At 46.8% G+C, this 18,106-nt stretch overlaps 1 pseudogene; it reads right to left on the bottom strand.

The window, feature by feature from the left end:
* Positions 1-7,095: 7,095 nt before the first annotated feature.
* Positions 7,096-17,665, bottom strand: LOC105707297 (acyl-coenzyme A thioesterase 1-like; annotated as a pseudogene).
* Between the last annotated feature and the right edge of the window lie 441 nt (positions 17,666-18,106).

Genomic DNA, 18,106 nt, shown 5'->3' with positions numbered 1-18,106 from the left:
CGAGGTGAGTGGATCACAAGGTCAAGAGATCAAGACTATCCTGGCCAACATGGTGAAACCCCCATCTCTGCTAAAAATACAAAAATTAGCCAGGCGTGGTGGTGCATGCCTGTAGTCCCAGCTACTCAGGAGGCTGAGGCAGGAGGATTGCTTCAACCCTGGAGGCAGAGGTTACGGTGAACGGAGATCATGCCACTGCACTCCACCTGCACCACTGCACTCCAACCTGGTGACAGAGCAAGACTCCGTCTCAAAAAAAAAAAAAAAAGCACATGTGCAGGAAGTGGAAGTGCTTCTCCCTGGTGCCTGCATTCAGTTAACACTTTAATGTTAACAGCTGTGAATCATCAGGAGATTGTCTCTCTCTGGCACCCTGGCACTGACTGCTGAATTTTTATTTTTAGAGAGGCAATGTGATAATTGTTGAACCGTCACCTGACATTCCTAGTGGGTGAGGGAGAAAAGCCCTCTCCTTCCCTGTTCCTGTCTATCTAACTGCTTATAACAGGGTATTTTTGTTGTTGAGACAGAGTCTGTTTCACCCAGGCTGGAGTGCAGTGGCGCAATCTCAGCTCACTGCAACCTCCGCCTCCCGGGTTCAAGCAATTCTCCTGTCTCAGCCTCCCAAGTAGCTGAACTACAGGTGCGTACCACTATGCCCAGCTAATTTTTATATTTTTAGTAGAGACAGAGTTTCACATTGGTGGTCAGGCTGGTCTTGAACTCCTGACCTCAGGTGATCCACCCGCCTCAGAGTCCCAAAGTCCTGGGATTACAGGTGTGAGCCACCACGCCTGGCCTGTAACAGGGTTTTTAAAGGAATCATGGAGGGTGAAGGGCTAGAAAATTGGGGTCATTGATTGGTTGGGATAAAGGCAATGAAATTGTCAGGAGGTGGAAAATGCTTTTTTTTTTTTTTTTTTTTTGAGATGGAGTCTCTCTCTGTCACCCATGCTGGAGTACAATGGTGTGGTCTTAGCTCACTGCAACCTCGGCCTCTCGGGTTCAAACGATTCTCCCATCTCAGCCTCTCAGCCTCCCAAGTAGCTGTGACTACAGGCATGTGCCACCACACATGGCTAATTTTTGTATTCTTTTTTTTTTTTTTTTTTTTTTTTTTGAGATGGAGTTTCGCTCTTGATACCCAGGCTGGAGCGCAATGGCGCGATCTCGGCTCACCGCAATCTCCGCCTCCTGGGTTCAGGCAATTCTCCTGCCTCAGCCTCCTGAGTAGCTGGGATTACAGGCACGCGCCACCGTGCCCAGCTAATTTTTTGTATTAGTAGAGACGGGGTTTCACCATGGTGACCAGGATGGTCTCGATCTCTTGACCTCGTGATCCACCCGCCTCGGCCTCCCAAAGTGCTGGGATTACAGGCTTGAGAATTTTTGTATTCTTAGTAGAGACAGGGCTTCACTGTGCTGGCCAGCCTGGTCTCGAACTCCTGACCTCATGATCGCCCGCCTCAGACTCCCAAAGTGCTAGGATTGCAGGTGTAAGCCACTGCGTCCAACCAAAACTGGATTATTTAGTGAGTCAGTTCCTGTGGGGTCCTTCAGAGAAGCTGGCATCAGTAGTTTTGTTGCTAGCTGATGTGACATCTTGGTTCTTGTCTTCTTGATTTAAATGAATTTAAACAAGAGACACACAGCAAAAGAAGTACAGCATAGAGTAATTTATTGTAAAGGAAAAATTGTATTTTGAAAGTTACGTGCAGAATAGACAGTACACCCTCAAAGAGAGAGTATTCAGGGCAGGCTGCTCATAAGGGTGAGACGGCAGAGACTGGCAGTAGGGAGACACCCTTTATGGGAGTCTTACATGATTATTCTTAAGGTGGTGGAAAGAGGTGTTGCTGGTAAGCATGTTCCGGGTGGTCTTCTGGGTGCACATGCTTGTTCATATGTTGCACGTCTCACTAGCATATTAAATCTCCATGCAGGGGTGTCTTTTACTATTATAATGAGCAAAATGTCAGTTTGAGGACAGGTAAAATCAGAATGCTCATGCTCTCTATGGGGGAAATTCCCTACTGAAGGTAGCTGTGTTTGAATGAGCTCAATTATAACGTGAATGCAGAGGCTCACTGTGAGAACATGGTCACTCCCTTGACTACCTAGCCCACTTCAGTTTCATTGGTACGCAGGACCTGAAAGAATATCTCAAATGGAAAAGTTAAGGTTTTATAATGTTCAAGTTGTTATCTGTAGAGCACTGAAGGGGAAATAGGACCTTGTGACAGGGTCTATATGATTCTGGTGCAACAGGCAGTAAACAACTCTGAGGAAGGGGTCAGAGAGCAGCTGACCTCATGACCAATGATGTGTGTGCTACAAGCTGGGCTGATTTCCATTTTGCCCCCTCCCTTCTTTCATGATCAATTGTATAAAGTTTATAGGGAAGGTTTCAGTGGGATCTTAGCCACTCTTATAAAGGAGGCTGTTCTGCAGGGCTGGGAAGGAGGCCTCATGAGAGGGGGAAGGGTTCCCAGGGAAGGGCAGGGTCCCCGATGTTGGGGTAGACTGGAGGGTAATATTAGCTTCAGCATGTGAAAGGAAGAAGGCCTGGGTTCTGAGTGGCTGGGGTGGTACTATGGGAGGGGGCTCACCTTCAGAGAAGGGGCAACGGGAGGTGGGAAGCCCTGGTAAAGATTCAATTTTCCAAATGGTCCAGATGCTCTAAAAATGGCTTTCCCAAGGCCTCAGGGACCGTCCACCGCCAAAAAAAATCTCAGCACTCTCTCTCGGTATTTAATCAGATAAAGCCCCAGGATCTGAAGCTCCAGGTTCAGATCCTGCCTTGCCATTGGCTTGCAGGATCTATGACCTTGGCAAACTGCTCTGTCCTTCACTTCAGTTTCTTTTTCTGCAGAATGTGACCAGAATGGGCAGGGTGCGGTGGCTCATGCCTATAATCCCAGCATTTGGGGAGGCTGAGGTGGGCGGATCACAAGGTCAGCAGATCCGGTTTCTTTTTTTTTTGAGACGGAGTTTCACTCTTGTTACCCAGGCTGGAGTGCAATGGCGCGATCTCGGCTCACTGCAACCTCCACCTCCTGGGTTCAAGCAATTCTCCTGCCTCAGCCTCCTGAGTAGGTGGGACTACAGGCATGTGCCACCATGCCCAGCTAATTTTTGTATTTTTAGTAAAGATAGGGTTTCACCATGTTGACCAGGATGGTCTTGATCTCTTGACCTCGTGATCCACCTGCCTTGGCCTCCCAAAGTGCTGGGATTATAGGCATGAGCCACAGCGCCCAGCCATCAGACCCAGTTTCTACAAAAAATTAAAAATTAGCTGGGCATGGTGGCAAGTGCTTATAGTCCCAGCTACTCAGGAGGCTGAAGTGGGAGGATGGCTTGAGCCCAGGAGTTTGAGGCCACAATGAGCTATGATAGCGCCACTACACTCCAGCCTGCCCAGAGCCTGTCTCTTAAAACAAAAACAAGCCAGGTGCAGCGGCTAATGCCTATAATCCCAGCACTTTGGGAGGCGGAGATGGGCGGATCACCTGATGTCGAGAGTTCAAGACCAGCCTGACCAACATGGAGAAACCTCATCTCTACTAAAAATACAAAAATTAGCCAGGCATGGTAGCGTGGGCCTGTAATTCCAGCTACTCAGTGGCTAAGGCAGGAGAATCGCTTGAACCTGGGAGGTGGAAGTTGCAGTGAACCGAGATCTCACCACTTCACTCCAGCCTGGGCAACAAGAGCAAAACTCAGTCTCAAAAAATATATATATATTTAAAGTGTACAATGTGGGCCAAGCATGGTAGCTCACGCCTGTAATCCCATCACTTTAGGAGGCCGAGGCAAGTGGATCACTTGAAGTCAGGAGTTCAAGACCAGCCTGGCCAACATGGTTTTTAAAAGTATATTTAACGTGTACAACAGGGGCCAGGCACGGTAGCTCATGCCTGTAATCCCATCACTTTGGGAGGCCAAGGTGGGTGGATCCCTTGAAGTCAGGAGTTCGACACCAGCTTGACTAACTTGGTAAAACTCCATCTCTACCAAAAAATACAAAAATTAGCCAGGTGTGGTAGTGTGCACCTGTAGTCCCAGCTACTTGGGAGGCTGAGGTGGGTGAATTGCTTGAACCTGGGAGGCAGAGGTTGCAGTGAGCCAAGATTGTGTTTCTGCACTCCAGCCTGGACAACAGAGTGAGACACTGTCTCAAAAAATAAAAATAAAAATAATAAATAAAGTGTACAAAGTGATTGCGGGGTGGGGTTTGTTTTGGTTTGGTTTTTTTTGAGACGAAGTTTTGCTCTTGTTCCCCAGGCTGGAGTGCAATGGCACAATCTTGGCTCACCACAACATCTGCCTCCTGGGTTTAAGTGATTCTCCTGCCTCAGCCTCTCGAGTAGCTGGGATTACAGGCACGTGCCACCATGCCCGGCTAATTTGTGTACTTTTAGTAGAGACGGAGTTTCTCCGTGTTGTTCAGGCTGGTCTTGAACTCCCGACCTCAGGTGATCCACCCACCTCTGCCTCCTGAAGTGCTGGGATTACAGGCATGAGCCACCACACCCAGCCTAAATATACTTTTAAAAACCATGCCCATTAGACTTGGGTATTGGTTATGTGGTGGTTCCCTTTAAAATTATTCGTGATGGCCAGGTATGGTATCTTATGCTTGTAATCCCAGCACTTTGGGAGAGACCGAGGTGGGAGGATTGCTTGAGTCCAGGAGTTTAAGACCAACATGGGCAACATTGGGAGAACCCATTTCTATTTTTTTTTTTTTTTTTGAGATGGAGTTTCACTCTTGTTACCCAGGCTGGAGTGCAATGGCTTGATCTTGGCTCACTGCAACCTCCGCCTCCTGGGTTCAAGTGATTCTCCTGTCTCAGCCTCTGGAGCCCAAGCTGGAGTGCAGTGGTGTGATCTTGGCTCACTGCAACCTCTGCTTACCGGGTTCAAGCAGTTCTCCTGTCTCAGCCTCCCACGTAGCTGGGATTACAGGCGCACACCACCACACCTGGCTAATTTTTGTATTTTTAGCAGAGACGGGGTTTCATGATATTGGGCAGGCTGGTCTTGAACTCCTGACCTCAGGTGATCCACCCACCTTGGCCTCCCAAAGTGCTGAGATTACAGGCATGAGCCACTGTACCGGGCATCTATTTTAAAATAAATAAATGGGTCAGGTGCTCACGCTTATAATCCTGGGTTCAAGCAACCCTACTGCCTCAGCCTCCCAAGTAGCTGGGATTACAGGTATGTGCTTCTACACCCACTGGCTCATCTGTGGTGCTTTTGAATCTAATATTCACCGCCTGAATTTCTAAGAATGGGGAATAGGGTGCTTATGGTCTCAAAAGGTTTCAGCAGACTCAAGTTTGGGGTCTAGCATCTACTAAAACAAGTTTTAACTATTGCACTTTTCTAAGAGAGTCGTATATTGTGTAACTGCAAGGGAAAAGATAAACAATATGACTTGAAATTCTGTGTCGTGGACTGGCATCTTGGGATGGACTTGGTCAGGCCAGCTATGAGGAACTGTCCCAGATTGTGTCATCTCTAAGAGTTGTCAGAGCCTCATGTCATGTGTAGTCTAAATGGAGCTCTGCACCCAGCACTAGCATTCTTGTGGAAGTTTGGACAGACATGGCACCAACACATGGCACCAGCTGCATTACTGGATTGCAGAGTAACACAGAAGGTAGCTTCACCTCAGGAAATCATCTCAGTACTGAAGATCTGGTTATATTCTACTGCTATCGGATCATGAATTCCTTTAGAAAAACGGTGCTGGAAGCCGGTAATGGTGGCTCACACCTGTAATTTCAGCACTTTGGGAGGCTGAGGCAGCAGGATTGTTTAAGCTCAGTAATTCAAGACTAGCCTGGGCAACATTGGGAGATCCATCTCTACAAAAAATTAAAAATTAGCCAGGCATGGTGGTGTGTGCCTGTGTTCTCAGCTGCTAGGGAAGCTGAGGTGGGAGAATAGCTTAAACATAGGAGGTTGAGGCTGCAGTGAGCTGTGATTATGCCACTGCACTCCAGCCTGGGCAACAGAGCGAGACTCTGCCTCCAAAAAAAGAAAATAATAATAAATTAAGGTATTTTTTCCTTTAAATACAACTAAGGTTTAAGAAAAAACAAGTTTATTGTGGAACTATTTATAACAAGTGATATAAATATTATCTTTTCTTTTCTTTCTTTTTTTTTTTTTTTTTTTGAGACAGTGTCTTGCTCTGTTGCCCAGGTTGGAGTGCAGTGGCATGATCTCAGCTCGCTGCAACCTCTGCCCCCAGGCTCAAGCGATTTTCCCACCTTGGCCTCTCAAGTAGCTGGGACTATAGGTGTGCACCACCATGTCTAGCTAATTTTTTTTTTTTTTGTAGAGATGGGATTTTACCATGTTTCCCAGGCTTGTCTTGAACTCCTGAACTCAAGCAATCCACTGGCCTCGGCCTCCCAAAGTGCTGGCATTACAAGAGTGAGCCACCATACCTAGCCTAAATTGTTATTTATTTTCAATGTTATTTTATTTGCCATTGTTAAAATCACTTATGTAATTCATCTAAATAGTGTTTTATCAGCTTTTAAACTGATAAAACTGATAATCCTAAAGATCCTTATGTATAAACAGGAACATAAAATTTATTTGCCCTAGGAAAATCCTTATTAATCCAAGGAGAAGATATCAAAGAACTAATATGTATTTGTTTTGAAAATTTTTGGTAGTTTTATATCTAACTAGTAATCAGTTTACAGGCAAGATGTTAACTTCCATTCTTAAGGGAGAAACTCAAATCTGATATATCTTTCATATTACATGCTTTTCTTCCACAGTATGTATGTATGTATGTATGTATGTATGTATTTATGAGACAGACTTGCTCTGTTGCCCAGGCTGGAGTGCAGTGGCATGATCTTGGCTCACTGCAATCTCCGCCTCCCGGGGTCAAGCAATTCTCCTGCCTCAGCCTCCTGAATAGCTGGGACTACAGGTGCATGACACCACACCTGGCTAATTTTTTGTATTATTAGTAGAGACGGGGTTTCACCATGTTGGCCAGGCTGGTCTCCAACTCCAGACCTCAAGTGATCCGCCCACCTCGGCCTCCCAAAGTGCTGGGATTACAGGTGTAAGCCACCGTGCCTGGTTCATTTACACTCATTCAGCAAATAATTATTGAACTCCATTTATGTACCAGACACTGTTAATTGATATTACTCACTTTTCCTTTCAGAACTAAAGCCTTACCAGTTGTGTGTTGAGATAGTAAGAGGAGACTTTTTTCACTTCTTGTGGTTTCTGCAGAGTTACTCCCCTCCCAAACAGATAAAGTGTACAGTTTATAAAAATCTTAAAAACTCATTCTTACTGGAAAATTCATTTTAATAATGAGAGGGAAAAACTTTAAGTAGTTATTAAAAAGCAAAGAATGAATACACATACACACACTAAATGTGGCATATGTTCCCAGGAGAGATTAGCAACAGAGAGGCCACGTGATCAAATAAAAATTACAGTTTGGCTGGGATTGTCCCCTCTTTGCCACCCAGGTGTTTGTGGAAGAAAGTCTGGCGTCATTTCCAAGCATCCAACTGAGCCATGGCGTGAGCCCTCGGCTCCCCTCCCCAGATAACAGGACCGCCCACCAAGGCATGCATGGCAGCCTGGCACGGGGAAATGAGGAGGCTCGATATAGTGCCCTGCCCCTGGGTAACAGATGACCTGGGGCTTTCTCCTCCCTGGGCCTGCAAGCGTTTACAGGCCACATTAGCATAGAACTCACTCTTCCAGTTGCGGTCATCCTGATCTACCAGGAACAGGAAGGAGCTCTCTGCCCTTTCCACAGGAATGAAGCTCTTCTGGTCAGGTCCTTCTAAAGGGCTGTTCAGGACATCCACAATGTCTGCAAAGCCATCATTGGTCACCTTGATGCGATTTTTGTTGACGCTGACAGGGGGGCAGGGTCTCACCCTTATAGTGTACGCCTCCCCCAGCACTGGCCACAGAGCCGTTGATGATGACAGCAGCCATGATGCCCTTCAGGAAAGAGGACATAGAAAGGCAGAGTTCACCCCCTTCGGAAATTCCAAGCAGCCCAACTCCTGGACCTTTTACCTGAGAAAGGGACAAAGGAAAAAGAAGAAGAATGAGTCCACAAACAGTGGAATACGGTGAGTTGTGTTCACCCTGGAAGTCAGTTGAACCTGAGCCTAAATCTGGGTTCTACGATTTACCCAGATTTGCAACTTTGGGAATTTACCTCCCCTCTATCTCTTCCTTTCCACAATTTCTCCATCACCACTCTTGGTGAGAACCATGTGGATGACTTATCAACTACTATGATTCCTCAGTTCCTTAACCTCGTATCTCCCATGATCTTTTTCTCTCTCCCACCTGAGCTACCCATTCCCACTGTCAAAACTAAACTGATTCATCATCAATAAGTACATCATCTCATGGCCGGGTGCGGTGGCTCACTCCTGTAATACCAACACTTTGGGAGGCCGAGGTGGGTGGATCATTTGAGGTCAGGAGTTTGAGACCAGCCTGGCCGACATGGTGAAACCTCATCTCTACTAAAAATACAAAAATTAGCCAGGTGGTAGTGGCATGTACCTGTAATCCCAGCTACTTGGGAGGCTGAGGCAGGAGAATCGCTTAAGCCTGGGAGGTGGAGGTTGCAGTGAGTTGAGATCGCACCACTAACTCCAATCTGGATGACAGAGTGAGACCCTTCTCAAAAAAAAAAAAAGTACATTATCTCCAAAATCTCAGCTTCAAGCATTCCACTTTCTGAGTACCATCTTCAGTACTTTCAATTTAACCATCCTGGTAAAATTTCTACTTCTGAGAGACCTCCCATTTCTACCTCTGTGAGACCCTGACTATCACTTTGTCACTATCAATATCTCTCTCATGTTCTCACTTTCCGTCTCCTCTGGCCTCGATTTCCTGCTTCAACAGCAGCATCACTCCTTTGCAAACACTCTTACCTCCTCTAACCTCCCTCTTCCTTTGGCCACACTGGCCTGGAAAGTGCTAACCCTGTTGAATCCACCTATTCATTTCCTCTAGGCTCACATTTGTGCAAATGAAAACTGTTGGAGAAGAGGAAAAAATACACATTTATGCTGACAGATCTTAGTTTCATTTCATGACCACAAATTTAAATGAACATCCACATTGCCCATCAATCCTCTCATATTTCATGGCTGTGTTTACCTTTCACTTCTCCAGGAGAGCCCTTCATATCTTCTCCTACCTCCTCAAGCCCTTTTAACCCTTACCTATCCCTTCACTTTTAGCTCTTCATACTTCATTGAAGAAACAGAAGCTATTGGTAGGAACCTTTCCTCATTTTCTCACTGCCAAATCTACCTACTTCCATGGAAACTCAAACTCGACCTTCCCTCCTGTTTCCAAGGAAGTATCTGATATAAATTTGTTTAATATAACTGCTATCCAGGCATCCATTCTCAGACCTGATATAAGTTATTTGAAACCCAACAGTGCCCTGTCATCTTTGGCCTAGTTAAAACTTTCAGGCTGGGCACAGTGTACCCTGTCATCTTTGGCTTTAATTAGGGTACTGCTGTCATTTTTGGCCTAGTTAAAACTCAGGAGTTTGATCCCAGCACTTTGGCTAGGCCGAGGCAGGAGGATCACCTGAGGTCGGGAGTTTGAGACCAGCCTGACCAATATGGAGAAACCCCATCTCTACTAAAAATACAAAAAATTAGCCAGGCATGGTGGCAGGCGCTTGTAATTTCAGCTACTCGGAAGGCTGAGGCAGGAGAATTGCTTGAACCTGGGAGGCAGAGGTTGTGGTGAGCCGAGATCGTGCCATTGCACTCCAGCCTGGGCAACTAGAGCAAAACTCTGTCTCCAAAAATAACAAAACAAAACAAAAAATAAACTTTCCCCTCTGTGTTTGTTCCTCATCCCACTGACCCAAAACCCAACACACATCATAACTGTTGACCATGTTAAAACATAATCATGGCAGAGCATGGTGGCTCACATCTGTAATCCCAGGATTTTGGAAGGCCCAGGCAGGAGGATCACTTGAGGTCAGGAGTTCGAGACCAGCTGGCTAACATAGTGAAACTCTGTTTCCACTAGAAGTACAAAAATTAGCCAGGTGCAGTGGTACGTGCCTGTAGTTCCAGCTACTTGGGAGGCTGAGGCAGGAGAATCACTTGAACCCAGGAGGCAGAGGTTGCAGTGAGCAGAGATGGTGCCATTGCACTCCAGCCTGGGCAACAGAGCAAGAGACTCTGTCTCAAAACAAACACAAAAACAAACAAACAAAAACCTAATGGTCAACACTAGAGTCTTGTAAATAGGTTTGCGTATAAATCAGCCAATCCAAAACCCCTGAGGGAAACCTGCTTGGGTAACACTCAGACCTCAGTAATGGATTTGGCCCCATAAGTCCTGTCTCTCTCCCTCTCACTGGCTGAACGTCTGTGTCCCAGACAGCTCTCTACTTCCCAATGGCCCTGCAAGGCATACTGCCCTCTTGGGTCTGGGGTCTGTGAGGAATATGCTGCTTATTTCATGTGCTTTGTTGCGCTGCCTCCTCTGTGTCTCACCTGACCCCAAACCTAACTCCTTTCCAGGTCACGGCTCTCCCATAGAGTGGCTATCTCTGTAGGATGAACCTGGAATTGTTTGTGATGGCAGACACGCTCGTGACTCGTCAGGTCAGACAAGAATCACAAGGGTTCTGCCACTTTAAACAAGTACCTTATGACAGTGACACCTGGTCATAGATCGGATGCACAGACATTAAGCCATCTGCCAGGAAAAAGAATTATCCCACGAAAGGCACACTGTAAACATGACCAAATCTAGAGCCTCATCAGGACAGGGCTAGAGTTTATCGACATTCTCCTGGCAGAGAATGCGAGATTGAATTACAAAGAAAAAGAGCCCCACATTTCTGTTCCTAGCAAAGGCCACCCCTCTATTTGTGCTTGCAAATCCCATCTACTCTCATTCTTGAGGACCTCGCTCCTGCAATTATTTTTCCTCTCTCCTCCTTTATAGCTATCTTCTCTACAGGCTCATTCCCATCAGTGTACTTCCACCCTCTAGAATCTCTTAGGTTTTGATGACAATTCTTGGCCCCAGCCACTCTAGCTATAGCCCTAGTTCTCTACTCCCTTTCACGGCAAAATCTGTGGAAAAAGTTGTCTGTAGTTGCTTGTTTTCTTGGCTTCCATTCACTGCTCCATCCCCTCCGGGGTAGTTAGAGTTTGCACTGTTCCACAAGGTTACCAATGTCCTCCATGCCATAAATCAATGGCCATTTGATTGGCTTCTCAACAGCAGTTTATTTTTTTTCTCTTGTGGCTTCTGCAACAGCACCCTTGGCTAGTTTCAACCATTTATTCCTCACAAAAGTACTAGGAATTAAATGATACGTTTATCATCCCAGTTTTTCAAAGAAGAAACAAGGGTCCCAAGGTCATGAGGCCAGTAATTGGCAAAATCAAAACTCATATTTAACTCTTCTCTATGTATATCTAATGCTGGTTCCACTACAATATACCCTATCACTTTTTTCTATTTTCTTTTTTTTTTTTTTGAGACGGAGTCTCACTCTGTTGCCAGGCTGGAGTGCAATGGCACAATCTCGGCTCACTGCAACCTCCCCCTCCCAGGTTTCAAGGGCTATTTTCTTTCTTTCTTTCTTTCTTTTTTTTTTTTTAAGAGATGGGTCTTGGCTGGGTGCGGTGGCTCACGCCTGTAATCCCAGCACTTTGGGAGGCCGACGCAAGTGGATCACCTGAGGTCAGGAGTTCGAGACCAGCCTGGCTGACATGGTGAAACCCTGTCTCTATTTAAAAAAAAAAAAAAGAGAGAGAGATGGGTCTTGCTGTGTTGTGCAGGCTGAATTGCATTGGCTATTCAAGCCACAATCATAGCATACCATAGCCTCAAACTCTTAGGCTCAAGGGATCCTCCTGCCTCAGCCTCCTGAGAAGATGAGACTATAGACACGCACCACCACACCCGACTGTCCTATCACCTTTTCTAAGAGCTCAAGTGCTTCCATCCACTTTGAACTCTAACTGAATTATATAATAAGTAAGATTTATCTTCTGATCCTCTAATATGCTGAATCTGGAACTCCTGAAACATTTCCTAGTATCCAGTTTCTTTGGCTACCAAATTCCTCCTTTAAAACCTAACTCTAAAAGCAAACCCCCCACAACTTAATCCTGTGCTGAGAGGATACAGGGAAGAGAAGATAGTTAAACTCAGACACTTAAACGGGTACCTTTTTTTTTTTTTTTAAAAGACAGAGTCTCACTCTGTGGCCCAGGCCGAAGTGCAGTGGTGCAATCTTAGCTCACCTCCTGGGTTCAAGCAATTCTCCTGCCTCAGCCTCTCGAGTAGCTGGGATTACAGGCACCTGCCACCACGTCCAGCTGATTTTTGTATTTTTAGTAGAGGCGGGGATTCACCATGTTAGCCAGGCTGGTCTCAAACTCCTGACCTCAAGTGATCAGCTCTCCTTGGCCTCCCAAAGTGCTGGGATTACAGGTATTAGCCACTGCACCCAGCCAAAACAGGTACCTTCTGAAGAAAGTGATTCTCTACCTCTTCCCCTTTACTTCTTGGGTCAAACCCAGGGTTCTCAAATGTGTTTGGGTTCATTATGAAATAAAATAACAAGCCCAGGTACGGTGGCACAAGAATCACTTGAATTTGGAAGGTGGAGGTTGCAGTAAGCCAAGATCGCACCACTGTACTCCAGCCTGGCAACAGAGTGAAACTCCATCTCAAAAAAAAAAAAAAGAAAGGAAGAAACTGTCTATAAGAAGAGACTGGAAGCCAGGTACAGTGGCTCACACCTGTAATCCCAGCACTTTTGGAGGCCGAGGCAGGCAGCTCATGAGATCAGGAGTTTAAAACTAGCCTGACCAACATGGTGAAACCCAGTCTCTACTAAAATTACAAAAAAATTAGCTGGGCATGGTGGCGGGCACCTATAATCCTAGCTCCTCAGAAGGCTGAGGCAGGAGAATTGCTTGAACCCAAGGGCAGAGGTTGCAGTGAGCTGAGATTGCACCACTGCACTCCAGCCTGGTTGACAGAACAAGACTCCATCTCAAAAAAAAATAAATAAATGAGAAGAAGTGACTAGAAAAGGTAGTGTGTGTTGGTGTGTTGGGGCAGGGAATGGCTGTCATGAATGAGCCAACTTCTGTGAAAACTAGACCATTTAAGAAGAGACCTGATACATAGCCCATAAATCTGAGAGAAGAACTAACCTCAGGATGACTCAGCAAGTAGTTCACAGCTTCTTCAAAGTACTCCAGATAGAGCATCTCGATGGTCTTGGGGAGGTCTTCATACTTGTAATAAGCCAGAGCCATCACAACAAAACCCTTCCCAGCCAGCAGACTACCCGATACTCCAGCAGGCCACCTCCAGTTCCGAAAATGTCCACAATCCCAGGAAAGGGCCCAGGTTCTTGGGAAGAAACAAAACAAAATGCAAACCAAACTATTCCTGAAACAGTTGGATGGTTTCTTATCAAGTTAACCATATACTTACCATACATGTGACCCAGCAATCCCACTCCTAGGTATCTGCCCACAAGAAATGAAAACTTGTGTTCATGGAGAAACTTGTAGGCAAGTGTTTATAGTGACTTTGTTCATTATAGCTAAAGACTGGAAACAACCCAAATGTCCTTTGACTGGTAAACGAATCCATCTAATGGGGTACTACCAAGAAACAAGAAGAAAGACTGCTACACAGAAGAGGCAAATGACTCTCCAGGGCACTCAGCAGAATGTACTCATTCAATGGAGACAGACTCAAAAGGCTACTCATTCTGAGTGATTCACTCACAAATGAGTATTTTTTACCATTTACATTAAAAGTTTGCATTTCATACAAAAAAACAATAACGCAGGCTGGGCGTGGTGGCTCACGCCATAATTCCAACACTTTGGGAGTCTGAGATGGGATCACCTGAGGTCAGTTTGAGACCAGCCTGGTCAACATGGTGAAACCCCATCTCTACTAAAAATACAAAAATTAGCCAGGCATGGTAGCGTGCACCTATAGTTCCAGCTACTCAGGAGGCTGAGGCAGGAGAATCACTTGGACCTGGGAGGCAGAGGTTGCAGTGAGCCGAGATCATGCCACAGCACTCCAGCCTGAGTGAAAGAGTGAGACGCTGTCTCAGAAAAAAAAAAAAAAAAAGAATGCAAATACCTTATAGGCAACACTTTAAGAAATAGTTAAGTGCTGATACCATCAAACCATCAAAGTCCCACAGACACTTGTGCTGTTTCTTCCCTTTCCAGCATCCTGGACTTTCTGTGTATCACTCTCTTGGTTTTCTTTACAGTATTACCACTTAGATGTATACTGCAAACAATCTGCCTATTTTTTGAATTGTATCTAAATGGAATGATAATGAATGTATTCTTCTAGGGTTTGATTATTTCACTCAAGAGTGGTTTGGAGATTCAACCATGTTGATTCTTTTTAAATTTTTTTCTTCTATTTTGCATATCTTGGTAGATGTTGATTCTTGTAGCTGTACTTCAATCACTTTGACGGCTGGAAATACCCCTCAGTTTATTAATCTGTTCTATTGTTGATGGACATTTGGGCTGTTTCCAGTTGGTTTCTCTCTCTCTCTCTTTTTTTTTTTTAAATTAACTGCTCATCTGCAATGGCTTTGCTCTTATAAGAAATATGCCTCCTGGTGCACATGTACAAGTAGAATAGCATATTCAGCTTTCTTTCTCTCTTTCTTCCTTTCTCTCTCCCTCTCTCTTTCCCTTTTTCTTTCTTTCCTTCTTTCTCTCTCCCTCCCTTCCCTTCCTTTCCTTTCCTTTTGAGACAGTTTTGCTCTTCTTGCCCATATACAAGTAGAATAACATATTTAGCTTGCTTTCTTGCTTGCTTGCTTTCCCTCTTTCTTTCTCTCCTTTCTTTCTCTTCCTTCCTTCCTTCTTTCTGAGACAGAGTTTCACTCTTGTTGCTCAGGCTGGAGTGCAATGGTGGAATCTCGGCTCACTGCAACCTCCACCTTCTGGGTTCAAGCGATTCTCCTGCCTCAGCCTCCTGAGTAGCTGGGATTACAGGCATGTGCCACCATGCCCAGCTAATTTTGTATTTTTAGTAGAGACAGAGTTTCACCACATTGGTCAGACTGGTCTCGAACTCCCAACCTCAGGTGATCTGCCCATCTCAGCCTCCCAAAGTGCTGGGATTACAGGCGTGAGTCACCATGCCCAGCTACATATTCAAGTTTCTAAGTTAAGACAAATTGTTTGCCAGAGTAGATGAATATGCTGACTCCTTCTAGCAGTGAGTTTCATTTCCTCCACATACTGGTTAGCAATTGATAAATGTTGACTTCTAAATGTCTACCACTTCTGAGGGTGTGAAATATACTCTGTTGTTTTATTTTGCATTTCTTTGATTATTAATATATAAGCATCATTTCATTTTTACATTGGCTGATTTTTTTTTTTTTTAAGGCAGAGTTTCGCTCTTGTTGCTCAGCCCGGAGTGCAATGGCGTGATCTTGGCTCACTGCAACCCCCGCCTCCCAGGTTCAAGCGATTCTCCTATCTTAGCCTCCAGAGTAGCTGGGATTACAGGCATAAGCCACCACATCAGGCTAACTTTGTATTTTTAGTAGAGACGGGGTTTCTCCAAGTTGGTCAGGCTGGTCTTGAACTCCCAACCTCAGGTGATCCACCCACCTCAGCCTCCCAAAGTGTTGGGATTACAGGCCTGAGCCATTAAGCCTGGCCTGATTGCTCTTTATGTAACATAAAAGTATCCAGTAACTTCAAATTTCCATTTTACAACAAGAGGCCTTCCTCCTATTGTAAATGCTAATTTACATAAACCTTAACAGACTGTGGGAGTTGCAAGAAAAGTTGCAAAACTGAGAAACTTTTAAAAGAATATTGGCAGGCCCCACACCCCTCAGATCCTGAGAGACCCCAGTGCCCCAGCAGCGACAGCAGCACAGCCCATTCATGTGCTGGAGGACAGGGACTGTTGCTGGCAGCTTCCAGAGGGCCTCCTGCGGGTCTTCAGCTGCCACTTCTCAGGGAGCTGCGTGTGACACTGCAGCAGCACCGCAGCTTCCTGGCCTGGGAGCAGTACCACACCCTGCTGCCCTACGTGGCGGATAAAGTGGCCCATGGGTGTGAAGCTCTAAGAGTTTCCCGAGGCTTGGAGCCCAACCCCGGAGGGCCTTGTGAGAGATGAAGCACATGCAAAACACCGAGGTCTTCATACGGCACCAGCCCCTGTGGAAGTATGACCACCGTGTGGGTGAGATGAGCACCGCTGGCTAGAGCAGCACCTGGAGCCCCAGCTTGTGGATTGAATTATCCTCACAATGGACAAGACCGTGATCTTTGGGGACCTGTCCAATGATGACAAAGACACCATTAGAGGCCACAATCAACACCTGGTCCTGCCCTACACAAGGAGGGGGCTGCTCTCCTGGAGTGACAACTGGAGGGAAATCATCTACCGCCAGTGGGGAGCTACGTGGCGGCAGCGGGGAACTAACAGGCCCTGCAGCGGGCAGGCAGGCACCGTAACCTCTGCGCTGTCACAGGCCCGGCCACCTGGCACCTCCATGGAAATACAGTGAGAAAACCAGTCGGAATACTTTTTATTAAAAAAAAAAAAATTGACTTTCTGGTCAATAAATAAACAACATTAAAAAAATTGAAACTACCTGCAAATGGCTTTTTTTTTTTTTGAGATGGATTTTCACTCTTGTTGCCCAGGCTGGAGTGCAATGGCGCGATCTCGCCTCACTGCAACCAATGCCTCCCAGGTTCAAGCAATTCTCCTGCCTCAGCCTCCTGAGTAGGTCTCAAACTCCTGACCTCAGGTGATCCGCCCGCCTCGGTCTCCCAAAGTGCTAGAATTACGGGCGTGAGCCACCGGGCCCGAACTGTTTTTTGTTTGTTTTTTATATTATGTGCCTTTTCCCTTTCCTTACAATGTCTTTTAACTGAGCACTAGGTTTGAAGGACCTCAATTTTGGAGCAGCAGGGGCACTTCCCCAGCCAGCTTTCCATTCCACTCCTGTCTTCTTACGCTAACCTCCGGAATGTTGGAAACTACATCCTTTCTCCGTGTGAAAAGCGCAGGGACACGGGATGGGCAGACGCGAACAATTAGCAGAGGTAGCTCACCTGGCGGCAGGAGGCAGGAGGAGCGTGGCGCGCACTCGGCCCGCGCCGCACGCTCGGCTGGAGGAAGTCGCGCTCGTGCCGCGCCTGGCACAGCAGCCGCCCGGGCTCGGGGTCGTGGCCGTCCAGCACTTCCAGCTCCACGGGGACCGGCGTCCGCACGTCACGCTTCACCAGCCGCCCCAAGGCTTTCTTGGGCTTCAACGCCCAGAGCAGCCCCATGGGCTCGCACCCCGCGAAGCTGCCGCCCAACGCGGGCGCGCGCTCCAGGTCCAGCTCCCCGCGGGCGTCGGCGCAGTAGCGCGCGTGGGCCCGGAAGAGCGCGCTATTCTCGTCGCTCAGGGACGCGCGCAGCGTGACCGGCTGCTCCGGGGCCAGTCCGCGCACGGCGATGCGCACGGCGATGCACACGACTTGTCCCAGCAGCTGCGGCCGGCGGGCTCCAGGAGCAGCGTCACCGTCATCCGGGCAGGAATTCAAATGATCTGGTCAACCTGCCTCAGCTTTGGATACTCCAGCAACTGCGCCCAACTCTTCAGGCTCCATTGACAGCCGGGACGCTCGCGGGACAGCAAGAGATGAGGCCGCCATTTTGCGCCTTGAAGTCAGACCTGGGAACAACCGAACAGGGTGGGTAGAAAGAAGCTTGTTAGAGATTCTCTAGGGGTGCCGTCGCAGGCTGAGCGCCCACCAGGGCAAAGCAGCAGTCTGCTAATGTCAGCTGGGAAGACCAGAGCCCAGCCACTCAGCAAGACCAAATACAGACACAGTCGAACTTGCTTAAAGCCCCCTGTCTTGAAATCTCCACTTTTTATTGGAAAGCAACTTCCTAGTTTTGCTTTTCAGAAGCTTACTGGCCCGCAGAGTGGGCTGGACCGGGGCTGATTCTTAAAGAACCTGGCAGCTAGCAGTCTCCAGGC

Source organism: Aotus nancymaae, unplaced genomic scaffold (genome assembly GCF_030222135.1).
Source record: "Aotus nancymaae isolate 86718 unplaced genomic scaffold, 86718_ANA_hifiasm-v0.15.2.pri h1tg000011l, whole genome shotgun sequence".
Lineage (NCBI taxonomy): Eukaryota > Metazoa > Chordata > Mammalia > Primates > Aotidae > Aotus > Aotus nancymaae.
Note: the sequence above shows the minus strand (reverse complement) of the source record. Positions and strands in the feature narration are given on the sequence as shown.